Genomic DNA, 12,358 nt, shown 5'->3' on the forward strand with positions numbered 1-12,358 from the left:
CTACCGGTGGGACTTCGGGATAGAAGTCCAGCATCCCATTTGATAGAAAGAGCAGAATGCCCCTCAAACCTAGCAACGCTGGCTTTCCACATTTTGAAGCCTGTGATCTACTCACGCTGCCATTTTAAGAAGTAGCAAGAGTTCAAAATTACTTAACTGCAAGTTTGGGGATGGCCCATCGTTGCACCATGTCAGCTGGAACTAGGATGCACTCACCCTTGTCTGCATTATCTTTATAACAGCTGAGCCTCAAAAATCCTTTTACTACAGAATTTTCTTTCCATTTTCTTGTTGGGCTTTACTTCCACTTCATTCTAAACTCTCTTACTAAGGAATAAATCCCATTTCAGTGGGAACTCACTTATTTCTGCGTCAGTCTCTATAGCATCATTTACCTCTTTTTACATATTTCATGTATCAAAGGGACATATCCATAGGTATGGAAAATATGGACTATTAGACGGTTGACCATAGTTATTGAAATGCACAATTTCCAGATAAATCTCTAGAGTGGTTGTAGAAGGTCCTGAGCTTCACTTTGAGACTGCTGTTTTAGGAGAAAGCACAAAACTTTCTGATTTAGGAAAGGTGTTGCGTTGCTGAAATCAAGTTTCTTGTTCTTTGTGTATATGATTCGTTGGACTTGACGGGCTCTTTTTCCTCAACATCGTTGATTCTTTGGGTATCATTTATGTCATTTTATGTGTTTTGGGGAAATCAGCTGGAGCTGGGAATGGCAGATGAAAAGACAAGAAACAGCAAACAGAATGAAGCAGTTATCCAATTTTAAAAGATTTCTTTGGGAAGAAAAATGTAAAATGGAATCATTAACAAAATTAGCAATTGCCCTTATCCTTGGATTATCCTTAGTAATGAGAAAGAGAGGAGGAAAAATGCCCTTTTAAGATTTGCTGCCAAGTACAACCCAGATGACAGACTGGAAAAAAAAATCAAACCAAATTAACATGCCATCGCTTGTGGCTGAACCACTATAGATCGCTGGCATTTTGCTTGTGTAGTGATTCCATTGGTGTTTTGCATTACATGGCAAAATCATTGGTTTCCTCAGAAAAGAATGGTTTAAAGTGCCAGATGGCGCATCTGGAGAGAAGACCAAGCAGCCTCAAATGATAAAAACGATGATTCTGATGCGCACTGGCTGACTTCCTAAAAGATGACACTCCTCTCAGCATTTCTGTTGGAAAGAAAAGGTCATTCTAAATTCAGCTGTAAGGCAGCCAAAGTCACACGCTCTGAAGATGTGTTGCCTTTTCTTTGTTGGGCTGAATGATGGGAAACTCAAGGTCTGGAGTTTGATAGTGGATAAGCACGCAGATCTGACCTGTCTACTAAGACCTAGGGTGGTGACGTTGCCCTGTCGGAGATTTGACTTTCCAAGTTTGGGCCCTTCAATAGCTTCAATGCTATGGCTGTGGCTGGAGGGTGGCTGTGTACACATGACCAGAAACTGCCCCCGAGACAGCCAGGTATCAATGCTTATATGTTAAGTTGAGCCAAAGGTTCAAACTGGGCGTTCTGCTGGTCAATCCCTCCTTGACTTAGGCTTGAGGCTACTCTTGGTCACCTTGCCTTCCGGTGTAGGGTGACTTCAACCTCCACCCTGTCAGGATTGGTTCAGGTAGAACTCAGAAGTTCATGTCCTCCACAGTAACTAGAGTCCTGTCCCAACACCTAGAGTTGGCAAAGTTAGACCATGCGCTTGTCTCAGAGCAAATGGGTTATGAACTGGCTACGGAGAGCACATTTCCACCAGGCAGATCATTTTCTGGTCCAGTTTGGACTGGTTGCAGGTGGTCCAGAAGGATACCATGTTAATGGTACTGAAGGCTGCTGAGGTGCAAAGGAACCAGGCACTGTTTTATGGCGGTCCTGCTGCTTCCTCAGTGGGCAGTTCCAAGAGTGACTGTAGGAGAGATCAGCCAGGTGGGCTTTCTTTTGTGGAGGGCTGCAGGGATCAGTCTCCTCTCCCCCATTTTTAAAAAATGACATGAAGCCACCAGGGGAGGTCATCTATCAGTTTGAGGTGCAGTAGCATCAATACACTGTACATCTTTGCCTTGGGTCTGCCTTGATCCAGGGCCTGGACGCTGTGAGGGTGAGGATGGGATAAACCCAGCTGAAACTGAACCCAAGTAAAATGGAGTTACTATTTGTCCATTGTGGGTTCCTGACGTCTTCAGGGGTTTCTCATGATGGGGTGGCATTACTCCTGAAGGCACAGGTTCATGATTCGATGGTCCTCCTGCTAGTTGGCAGAGGGAGGCTATGGCAATGGTGAATCAACAGCAGCCTTACCAGAAATGAGAGGATCTCATTACAGTGACTTATCACCAGTCACTTTGACCTCTGCAATGTATCCTCCATAGGATTTCCCTTGAAAAACAGGTGGGAAGCTTCAGCTAGTGCAGAATGCAGCAGCCCATCTGTTGGCTGGTACACACTGACACGAGCGTGTTACCCCCGTGCTCCAGACACTGCACTGCACTGCTTTCCTGTTGGCTTCCAAGGGCACTTCAAATGCTGATTTTGACCTCTGAAAACTAGGTAAGTACCTTTGGATTCATTTTTCCCAACTGGTCTCAACCTGTTGAATGTGGATGGCCCAGGAGAACCTAGTACGTAGTGGTTCCCCACTTTCACAAGGTGAAGAGAACGGAGGCTTTCAAACACTCCTTCTCTGTTGCTGCACTTGTTCTGTGGAATAGCCGTCCCTTGAGAGAGTCACCCCCCATTTATTGCCATTTCACAAATGGCTCAAAGAAGCATAGGAACTGCGAATATTGCCAGCTACCCACATATTGATTTATTGTTGTTTTTCATGTATTTTGTTATGGGCTTTTTTCAAGATTTACCTTTATTTTAGTAATATTGTACTGTGGGTGTTTTAATGGATTCAACCACAGTGTAAGCTGCCAAGGGTCATTAGATTACAGGGGTGGGGTGACAAATTTAAAAAATAAATAAATACACACACACGAACACACACACGTGCAAACACACTCAGGAACAGAAGCCAAGAAGATGTTACAGATGATACTTCAACATCACCCAAGTCCAGAATGCACATATATTAATTAAACACTTGTGAAAACATTCAAAAGGAAGTTGAAAATTAGAAGGAGCGTGGTATCATCTTTTCAGACTAACGCATTTTATTAAATGGCTGTATAAGCTGTAGATTTCTGAGCTATAGCTTCGGCTCTTAATATAATGCGTTAGCCAGAAAAGATGACACCAGACTCCTTCTGGTTTTTTGGCTGCCATAGACGAACACAGCTCTCCTCCTACAACATCCTGGTTATGTCTTTCTGTCCAAGGCTGTGGCTCCGTGGAAAGGGTTCATGGAACAGCTGTTGCAAAGGTTGGCTGATGAGGCACCACAGACAATCAGGGAGCCTCAAAGGGAACCACAGCTTGCTTTGAGCCCCTTGGCAACCCCCTCCAGTGTGCGGTGCACAAACAGCTTGAGCTCTAGGACCGTGTTTCTCAACCTTGGCAACTTTAAGATATGTGGACTTCAACTCCCAGAATTCTGGGGAATTCTGGGAGTTGAAGTCCACATATCTTAAAGTTGCCAAGGTTGAGAAACACTGCTCTAGGATGTCAATAATGAAAAACAACAACCGGCATTGATTCCTGCTTTCTCCTGCCCTTACACTACTTGTAATCCAAAATGGTGTAATCAGAGGTCCTACTGCTTCCTTGTTTAGTTGTTTTAATGACTTAATTTAATTATGAAATCTTCAGCATTTACAGCAGAAGTGTGGATAGGCTGGGCATTAAGTGAAGATACCAACTAGCTCTTTTCTCTTTGATTGTTAGTACCCATGGTTTTGGTACCTTGAAGGGCTGACAGGGGTCATCTTTTACAGCCAGGATTTTGGAGGTACATTAATTATGATTTTACCCCTTGTTTTTATCATATTTACATCAATGGACACTAAGCTCTGCTAGTTCATGCTTCTCTTATGGAAGGCTTTAGGACAGTGTTGTCCAAACTGGGTCAAACTGAGGAATGGGGAATTCTGGGAGTTGAAGTCCACTCATCTTAAAGTGGCCAAGTTTGGACAACACTGCTTTAGGAGATTCCAGAACACCATTTCAAATATTGTGAAAAGGCTTTCTTTAACTCTCCCCAAGAGGGTTAGTTTTATCCACATCCATAGTTAGTGCATTAAACATGGATTTAATCAAAAATATGCATTTAACTAGATGGCATGGCTCATTTTGAGGGATATATAACATGTTTCAAGCTGAATATTGAAATACTTCGAGGTACGAACAAGTCAAGTTGACCGCTCCATTTATTTCAAGCCCAAGTATTTTTAAATGAACTGCAATAGGTCCCCATACTAGTATCTTTTCCACTGAAATGGGCTTTTAAGGAGATGACGCTTTAGCATATCTGAAGGACACAATCCAACTTCTATGCACCTCTGTTATGGCATCCTGGTCAGGCAGAACATGTGGAAGAGTAGATTGTGCGAGTTGATCCATAATTCATCTACATTACAGCTATATAGCACTGGGGTTTGAAAAAAGGGAGGGTACAAACTCTTTAAAGCAGTTGCATCCTTACTCAGGATCCTGAGTTCCTTCTAGCCTTCAAAAGCATACCATTGTACATTGCACTGATAGTGACCTTAGCCATTTGGAATGGTCACTAACCTCATGAGAGCCTCATAATCCTGGATTCTGCTTCGTCCTTGGCCAGGTTACTGTATGGACGCCTTGCATATCTATATATCTGTATATCTATATATCTCCATTCATGCATGCAGATTCTACTATTTTCTCTGCAGAACTTCAAAGTGGGAGAAAAATGAGCACAGATCATACATTAGTGGCTTGGAAAGCAGAGAAAAGTCAGGAGACAATGAGAAACTGGACAACTCAGTCTTCAAGCTGGTCTCCACAGCAGCTTGCACCTCCTCCTCAGCCAAACATGCACACACCCTTGAGAAACTCCTGTCCCCAGCATGACCTACATTTCCAGCTGGCAAAGCCTCTCCTGGCCTTCCCCGCCATATCAAGAAGGCAACTGCAGAGAGTATGTCAAAAAGGAAAATATCTGGTCACCCTAACTTAGCTTCAGCATAAACAAAGGCAAACTAAATGACACAAACATGTGGAGCAAAGAAGAAGAAGAAGAAAACCCAAACCACTTGAAAAGCCAGAAATGTTTCCAATAAAGGCCCTCACTGAAATTCAGGAACCCAAAACCCCCAACAGGGTAAAAATACCCCCGGCCTCCTCCCCATCTCCGAAGCTTCTTCTCTCCATTCCCAACTCTGGGTTTCACCATCCTGTCCCTTACCCCAACTGCTGTGGTGTCTGTAGGAGTATGAAACCGCTTTGGTGTAACCACCAAAGGGAACTTTCTGTCTAGCGAAGGGAAGCCAGGAGCTCTTCAGCATCACCCATATTTTTCAGGGACAAGCAGGGCTCGGGCTTGGAAGACACCCACAGGCTGAAGACGTCCAAGTGAGTAAGAAATCATGCGGCTGGCCTTCCCCTAAGAGAAAGCTGCAAGGAGAACAGGGTGATTAAGCACAGCTGGAATGGCTATTTCAGAATGGGACAGGAAAAGAGCAGGTCAAACGCTCCCACGTCATGGGTAGGAACCCTGGCCTGGCCTGGCCTGCCTATGCGCTGAGATTCCCTTACTTGCTCATTATAGACATTTAGTCATTCCCTCCAACCTGTTTGTCTTGGAAACCTCCTCACGGTTTTCTTCTTGGCTCCCAAAGAACGTTGCTGCTGGGTTGAAAGACTGGAGGGCAGGTTTCCTTCTTGTTCTTGAACACACCATCATGGCTCATCCCTGCTGTGAAAGAGAGCAAAGCTAACGGTTCCAGGATGCACACGCGTGTGCATGTTTGGTTCAGCAAGATGCTTGGCAGCGTTGCTCTACAATTTATGCTCTGCTGTAGGCAAAAGGTTTTCTTTGGTTGGTGCTGGCTATCTAGGTTTATGCATGGGACCTAGGACCTTGCCCTGAATATTTTATGGAGATCCCTGGGCCAGGAGCATCTGCCAAGGAGGTCAAAAAAGTCAAGATGATAGTGACCACGCATCAAAGCCCTACCCCTTTTACATGCATTGCAACAGACGTAAAAAGGGGTGGAGTTTTGATCTAGTGATTGTGGCCCCATTTTGACTTCTTTAACACCCCCTCCCCATGAACACTCCCACTCTGGGCTATATATAAAACTCCCCATATCCTGAGGGAGCCAGGCAAGGCAGAGATGCCTCATATTCTTTGCTAACTGATCCAAATCCACAGGTTTTTAGAGAAGTGGCCAGATTATGCACAATCCCAGGAGGGCAGAGAGCCGTGGAGCTAGCCTGGAAGGGAACTAACTAGAAGCTGCTACAGAAACAACAAGGGCAGAAGCGTTCCTGGAGCCCTGGGATAGTGTTAGGAAGAGGCTCAGCCTGGCTGCTCCTGACTCAAGGGGGTATAAGAGGGAGGGGAATTAAAACACAAGCAGACTTGCAAGACTCTGTTGCTAAAGCCTAGCTCCATTAAGTAGAGTTCTGTCATCCTGTGGAGTCAGTTTCTTGATGTGGTCTACTTTGTAGTGCTGGCAGTAAGCCATCAATGGCCATTTAAGGCACCTTAAGGTGGAATAACTGGAGGCAATTGTTTGGGGGAAATTTAACAGACTGTCAGATAAGGTGAATTCAGGAGACTGTGATAGATCCTAATATCCACCCCTGTCCATGGCTGTCTTTCCTGTCTCCTATCGGATTGAAATGAGCAAGAAAAAATAGTAATCCAAACTGAAGAAGCATCACAGCTCAAAATCAGGACTTTAGATTTTACTCAGGCGGCCTAAACAATTAAACATTGAGGCTCACGAGGATGAAATCTAAGGCTGATGTTGCTGGTTTGTTGTACTTTCATTTTAATTGGGTGATGGCTGATTATGAGTCTTTCAATAAATGCAGCAACTGCTGTTCCAATAAGTATGAGGATGCACAGTGAAATGTGAATCCTTCACAGTGCCATTCGTTTTCAAGATAATGAAAAATTTAAGATTTCTGTTGTAATGCGTGTTGTGTTTTGCAATGCACTGGAGTTGCAAAGTGGCTGTAAGATTAATTAAAGCTTACAGGAGTCTGCACACCCAGAAGAGCTGGGTGTGAAGACTCCCCCTTCACTGTGATGGTCAGTGGCCAGGCAGTTCTCTGATGGCCACACATTTTGGCAGCCTGCAGAAATTTCAAAGGTAGCAAAAGGGAGAGAGATGCAGGATTTTCTCCACTATGAAGACGGTGCCAAAGAAACATCAAAGAATGAGGGCAGTGGGCAAGAATTCTATCAATGCTATTATATTTATGCCAGTGTTTTATGGTCAAAACTTGAAAGAGTACTACTTTAAAGAGTCAGAATACTTCTTATTTGGAGCGACACTGGACTCCGCCTCTCCCTTAGGACAATAGTTGTCATTGACAGAAGATACAGAAGTTCCTCTAAACAGACACAAGCAATAAAATCAATTGCCAACAAAAGAATGTAACAAAACTACAGGAAAGGTCATAACAGATGGTTAAGGTCCTTCTTTATGGACCGCTAGTTCTTAAAACCAAAGTAAGTTTCTGATGTGCAATGAAGACTGGACAAAGACAACCCAATTGTTGACACATCTGGACAAAATGGGAAAATGTTCATTTTCCAGCAGATTCTGGATGGAAACGTTATGAGAAAACTAGACCTGTTTGCTTGTTTCCCCAGGAAACAAACATCATCTGCCCAGAACAGACAAATGGTATTAATAGCTTCTCACCTGCTCTTTTGCTCTTCAAGAATGGAACTTCCCAAGACAAAGAAGCTAGGATATTATTAAGAAAAAGTAGAAAACATTTTTCCCACAAGATCTCTGGTCCCAAAGTTAAGGGTGTCTACCAGGAGGAGAGAGTGTCAAAAAAGGTCAAGATGGCAGCCATACCAGCTTAATCAAAGCTTTGCCCCTTTTTAATGTGCTTCACGTTACCCATAAAAAAGAAGCAGGGTTTTGATCTGATGCGTGCAGTCTCCATTGTGTCTTTGTTGATTCCGTTCCCAAAGAAAACTTGGGATAGCTCTCGCAAACAAACCTAACCTGCTAAGAGATGTGCTTTTACTACTTAATTGTAAAAATCACCTAGATTGTCTGCACCTTCCTTCATACTGGCTTAGTTAAGGCAAAAGATGAAGCAGAGCTGCAGTATTTAATGTTATTGTTAAATCCTGAAAAAGTGGGGATTGTAGAAGGAACATTAACAGGAGAGGTTGGACAGCCACCTCTTGGAGGATGGTACAACTGGTTCTCCTGCACCCTGCAGAGAGTTGGACCAGATGATCCTTGTGGTCCTTTCTAGTCCGTGATTCTTTCCTTCTATAAAAACAGGTTCTCCTTGGCCATCCTTGCAGCCTCACCCAGTAACCTCCCTCTTCCTCTCAGAGGAAAAATGGAAAGATCAGCCAGAGATGGCAGATTAGGACTGAACGTTAGGAAAACAGAAAGAGCTGTTGAACAGTGGAAACAATGACCCAGAAAGGGAGTAGCTTTCAGATCAGGGCTTGGCAGTACAGCACAAATTCTCCAACACTTCACAACCTAGCTTGACTCCTTAGCTAGACTTGGCAGAAGACTCCAGACAAACATCCACAGACAGGAATCCTCAACAGTAGGCTGCCACTGGCAGTGAGAGGGTGCAAATAGCTTTTGCACATCCAGAGAAATAAACAAATAGAATCTTCCTCTTGCCCTTCCAGATTTGGTGTCATGCTCAGATGGCCTTGAAGAGGAACTCTTGTAGCATATTTACATCATGACCATCGCTGACCTGGGAACTGCTGGTTCCCACCACTTCCCTCACAGTTTGGTTGTCTGCTCTGGAATGTTTGTTTGGATTCTTGCACTGAACAGGGCATTGGATGAATGCTTCCAACTCTACAATTGCCAGCAATATCAGGACGTTGAGGGGACACCTTCTCATCCAAGTCACTTTGAATCTCAGCAGCATCCCTTTAAGAAGTTCAGGGGTCTTCTGATCCCTTAACTGCTAATCATCAACTTAGTAGCACAAGCTTTTGTGGAATGCCTATATTTGCCCACAGATGTTACCAATCCCTGCATTTTAGGATCAATTCAGAGATTATGTTCAATAGGCTCAATTCAGAGATTATGATCAATCGTTTTTTTAAAAACAGCATTATTCCAAATGAGCTTGATATAGTCAAACAGAAGCACTCTTCCTCAAGGATCTATTCATCATTTTTATTGATAAGCCATGTTTGCTCAGCTATTTTATAGCTCACCGTTGGTATTTCAAGTCATAGACACCGAGCCTTCTAAAAATGTGAAGATGCTTTTCGTGATCTCATTAACAAGAATTCTCTGCTCATGTAAGTCCAGCTGAAATTAAGGCAGGAAAACAATGTTGGGGAGAAAATACAAGACCTCTGTATCATTATTTGTATACATTCTGACTAAATAGACTAAACATTTCTTTGCCAATTAATTTCTTAGTCAATTAATTTCTTCAGCGTGTGTTGTGCCAAAATGGCTGATTATATATACATAGCTAGAGATGGTAACCTGATCAATACAATAGCTTATAAGTAAATGTTCTTAGAATCTGGTTGTAAAAGGACTAGAACGTGCGTAAGACGTGCCTTAGTTTTCAAACCTAAACCATGGATGCATAAGCCTGTTCCCGGAGGATGCATTCAACTCAAAAAGCAAATTTATTTGACAGCTAAGTAACTCCACCACACTTTAATCAGGATTTTTTTGGGGGGGGGGCTGTTTTACTCATTAAAAAACTCTAAATATTTTCCAAGAAACACTTTATTTACTTTCATATATCAGTCCCGTCTCTGAAGACTATTCAAGAAGGATCTTAATTGCATTAAAATCAACATTCAATCAAATATTGTCTCAGAGAGACCAACTGGAACACAGTCTGCAAACCTTGAAATACTTACATTTAATTCCCATTTATTTCTAAATGAAGCTCAAAGCCTTAACATCGTTTGGGACTTAGATACTTAAAAGCCACTTTTTGCTCCATGATTCTACCAAAACATTCTACCATTAAAATGCCCCTTTCACAACTTAAGATATGAAGATGTTTTCACCCACATTTTCTAAAAATGTGAGCCTTTTAATCTGTTTGTATGTGGTTTCTGACCTTTCATCTAGTTTTAATTATTTTTTCATATTGTTGTCTAATTTGCATAAGCTACTCTAAAAGCATTGGACTAAATATGAAATAGGAAATTTTTGAAATGACTAAGTACATTAATGCAGTATTTCTCCAGTGTATTCCCTAAATCAGTGTTGTCCAAACTTGGCCACTTTAAGATGAGTGGACTTCAACTCCCAGAATTCCCCAGCCAGCCATGAGTTCCACTCATCTTAAAGGGGACAAAAGTCTGGACAACGCTGCCCTAAATACATCTAATTTGTTCAGTGCATTTCTAGTTTCATCATGCTTGCCATCTTTTTAATCTTTAATCTTTTATTCATTTTATTGTAATTTCTTTGATTGTTGTAAGTTGCCCAGAGTTGTTGAAAGTCAGGTGGCACGCAAGCTTAATTTATTGTTATTGTTGGTCACACAGTCAGCCAGATGTTTAGACTGGATTTAGCGGCGGTGGCTGCTGCTGCTTTCTCCTCCTCCTCTTCTTCTTCTTCTTCTTCTTCTTATTTATTGAATGCACCAATGTATTGTAAACCACATAGAATCTATGCAGCATAAAAATGTGAGTAAATAAATAAACTAGGTGTAGGAAAGTAGTTTGTAAGGTAAAAGTTTCTCCAATGGCTCCAAGGATGTGGAAACAGGACTCATGAATAATCCATCCAGCCGTTCATAGTGAATTGAGTGCAACCTCCTTCTGTTAAAACATGATTAAAGGGCATTTGGACACACAGCGTGATTGTTCAAGGACAGACAAGGAAGACAAAAAGAATATCCATTCCTCCAAAAAGAGAGAAAGGCAGGCTGGGACCCAGTACTGCATCTCCTGCGAGATGGTGTTGCCCTTTCCTCACTGAAGAACCAGTCAGTCACAATGCAACCCCCTTGGCTCTGGGGTCTCTCTTTTGCCACCAATTCCTGGAATCTCCCCAGGAGATCGGCTAAATAAGCCCCGAGTTTTTAAACAAATCAAGAGTTTAATTGAGGAGCCCACGCAGAAAGAGAAAGAGCCTGCCCGCCCAATGGAACAAATAATTAGAAAGGAGCATATTTAGAAGTTGGTCTTCAAAGAGGAGCAGGAGGAGCTCAAGAATACGTCACACCTGTAGCCACAATATTCCTCCTTTCATAAGATCTCCTTGATGAACTGTGTAGGATTTGACTGCACCCTGTGAAGAACATTTTTCCCAACAAGCTGTTCCCAGGGTGTTGAAAAGCTATCATTCATAAAAAATTATTGAGGGGGAAGGAGGGAGTTCAGAAGGCCACTGGCTGCAATGGAAGAGACAGAACAAGGCCCTATGCAGAGCAAGCACCTGTTCAGCCGCCCTTTACAAGAGCTTAAGGTCCTAAGCAGGAGGGAGGGAGAAGAAAATAGATAATAAACGAGAACTTGTTCTTATATCCAAAAAGGCATTTTAACCGAGAATGCTGCATTACCCATTATCCTCTAAAAGAAAAGGATGAAACTCAAATTTGCAGTATATGTTTTTCTGTGTGGGAAAAGGGGGTAGCATCCAGAGAAAGGTATCATTTCACAAACTTCCATTTAGATCCATCCCAGGACTTCAATGAATTTCAATTCTGTTCAGTTTTTTAAAATTAATCTTTAAATTCATGTCTTGTAAAAATGGCTCTTTCCTAATTTTAAATATAAATGGGAAAAGGTGGGGTGGGGGGGCAGTCTTCTGATAAATTATACAACCTTGTATAACTCTGTGCATTCATTTTTAAATTGATTTTTGAAAAAGAAAGCATACTGATATTACGATGTGGCACTTAACTAAATTATTGACACTTTTGAACTTTGAACTTTGGTGTTGGAAAAGACTCCCGAGAATACCATGGACAGCTAAGAAAACAAACCAATGGATCATTGAACAAATCAACCCACAGGTCTCACTTGAGGCACAAAGGACCAGACTTAACTTATATTTGGAACACATTATGAGAAGACCCAGCTCTCTGAGAAGGATGTATTGATGGCAAAGGTGGAAGGAGAGAGAAAAAGGGGACGACCAGCAGCAAGATGGATGGATTTTGTTACAGTGGTGATTGGTGATTGGAAGATCTGAAGGACCAGGTTTGGGACACATCCTCCTGGAGAAATTCTATCTATGCGGTTGCTAAGAGTTGACAC

The sequence above is a fragment of the Python bivittatus genome, unplaced genomic scaffold, assembly GCF_059951505.1.
Source record: "Python bivittatus isolate LINGU-HERP-01145 unplaced genomic scaffold, Pbiv_v1 ctg000010_np1212, whole genome shotgun sequence".
In the NCBI taxonomy this organism is placed as follows: domain Eukaryota; kingdom Metazoa; phylum Chordata; class Lepidosauria; order Squamata; family Pythonidae; genus Python; species Python bivittatus.